At 39.8% G+C, this 2,500-nt stretch overlaps 1 protein-coding gene across 4 annotated transcripts in view; it reads left to right on the top strand.

Annotated features, from left to right (window-relative positions):
• Nucleotides 1-2,500, top strand: part of LOC123504314 — a 505,535-nt gene that overhangs the window by 482,279 nt on the left and 20,756 nt on the right. The window lies entirely within an intron of this gene.

The following is a 2,500-nucleotide window of genomic DNA, read 5'->3' on the forward strand; positions in this document are numbered from 1 at the left end:
CTTCCTTCTACTTTTTTTCTCTTGTATTTTTTTTTCTTTTTATTATTTTTATCACATTATTTTCCTTTTCCTTTCGTGTATTTTTTCATCCATTATTCCTTTCTTTTACTTCTTTCGTTTTCTTACATCTTTTTTCCTTCTTCCTTTCTTTTCGTCACATTATCTTCCTTTTCCTTTCGTATTTCATGAAATTTTGACGTTTTTGGGTTTACGACAATTTCAATATCTCGTAATACTAGGAACTTTGAAATCTGCATCAGGAACAACACGTGCAACCCTCGAACTTTCACAAAATATTAAGATATATAGAGTTTACCTCAGGAACAGTATCGAAAACCTTGTAAAATATGAAATTCTCAAAATATTAAGATCTTAAAGACCTTTCATCAGGAACAATATATGAAATCCTCTGAATAACCTGGAGTATTAAGTACAATTTCCTTTATATACTTCAGGAGAGTCAGGAATAGCAGGTAAACAAGAACCCCATGAGGATTCCCAGGTATCACAGCGTTCACTTCACCAACAGAGAGAGACAGAGAGCGAGAGAGACCGTGTGTTTTGATGCTGGCAGGAACAGATTAAGTTACTCCAACCTTTATCTTGTTGGGGAAGGTTTCATCACCACCGCTTTGTGTTGCAGTGCCGCTAGCCTTGCAGTGGTGATGGAGAGATGTGTGTGGAGGGGAAAGGAGTGGAGCTCACCTGAGAATTGATCTTTAGGTAATCTTGAGGTGGATAGGTGAGTGTTTTTTTCATAAAGGTGACATTGCTGCTTTTCTGTGCACTGTCAGAGAGAGAGAGAGAGAGAGAGAGAGAGAGAGAGAGAGAGAGAGAGAGAGAGAGAGAGAGAGAGATACAAATAATAACCAGAATTATTATTTTTAACATTTCAAAACAATAATTATGACAACTTGAAATGTTTAAGAATACGAGTATGTTTCCATCTTCCCATCTCCTCTTCCTCCACCTCCTCCTCCTCTTCCAGCAGTGTTTTCCTTTCAGCAGGTGAGGGTGCCGCCAAGTGCAGGACCTTGTAGGGTAAACTCCACTAATTGCCGCTAACCAGGAACATGCCGCGCCTCTTCTGAATCCATCCAAACTTCCCCTCCCCTTCACCCGGCCATTTTATCTGCTCCTCCACCCTTAGCCACTGTTCTTTTTTTGTGTGTGTTTGATTTATTAGTATTCCTTTTTTATGTTGCTTTTGAGTTTTCAGTATGTTTCGTTGTTAGTTACTTAACGCATTTTTACTATGAGTTTGGGTACGATTAGACGATTTTATATACATCAGGAAGGGGCGGTGGAGGTCAGATGATTAATGCACAGAGTCTTCAATATTTTAATCCTCCTATAAGTTTCTGAAGCTGTATAAAATCGGCAAATAGTAAACAGAATAAATAGGAAGACACATCATGGTACTGAAGTAGGTTTTTTCTGTTTCGTTTTCAGTTTTCTTCATAAAATACACGTAATTGAGTTATTGCTAAGAGAGGCAAGGTACGTACAAGAATATATTACCATTATTTTGATATGTAAGGTGGTAATTGTTTCTTAATGTAGTATAATAGCGTATAGTGCTGCAGCATGCCAAGCTCTAGTTAAGGGAATTCCTGTTTTGTTTTCTTGATACAATTTTTTTTATAGTGTAGCAAAACTTCTTCATATAAATGCGTACATAAAAATAAATTTCGTGTTGTATTCGCTCTTAATTACATTCATGAAATACTTCAAAAGACAATTTCAACAACAACAACAACAACAACAACAACAACAACAACAATGAAAAAAAATAGAAAAAAACGGGTACAAGCGAGGCGACTCTCAAACATAATTTTTTTTTAGAGAGAGAGAGAGAGAGAGAGAGAGAGAGAGAGAGACACGCACCGTCAACCTGCAGCATTTATTTGTAATCCTCTTCCAGGGTGAACGCAAATCAGGCAGCTAATGTTTTGTCGCTGATGGAAGACACCTTGAAATTTTGCTATCTTTCTTTCCCCTGTTTTGCTGTGCCTTAGCTCTCCTGTCTGTGTGTCTGTCTGTCTGTATGTGTGTATGTTTGTATGCATGGCTGTCTGTCTGACTGTGTGTATGGATGAATAAATGAAAGAATGGATGGATTAATTTCTCTCTCTCTCTCTCTCTCTCTCTCTCTCTCTCTCTCTCTCTCTCTCTCTCTCTCTCTCTCTCTCTCTCTCTGTCTCTGTCTCACCCTCTCTCTCCCTCTCTCCCTCAACACTCACTAAGTAGCCAACAAATTGCCCACGCAGCAGAGTAGTAGGAGGAGCAAGGGGAGGCATGGAAGAAGAGAGGCTCGCTGGGAAGGGAAGAAGTAGATGAGTGGCCGAGGGAGACGTAAAAGAAAACGAAGGAGGGAGGGAGTGAAGAGGTGGATAGAAGAGAAGAAAAAGAAGGGAAAGAGAGGGAGGTAAAAGTCTCTGCAGGGGGTTAGGGAGGCGGGTGAGGGTGGACAGAGGGAGTGGAGGGACTGATGGGTGTA

Source organism: Portunus trituberculatus, chromosome 15, assembly GCF_017591435.1.
Source record: "Portunus trituberculatus isolate SZX2019 chromosome 15, ASM1759143v1, whole genome shotgun sequence".
Lineage (NCBI taxonomy): Eukaryota > Metazoa > Arthropoda > Malacostraca > Decapoda > Portunidae > Portunus > Portunus trituberculatus.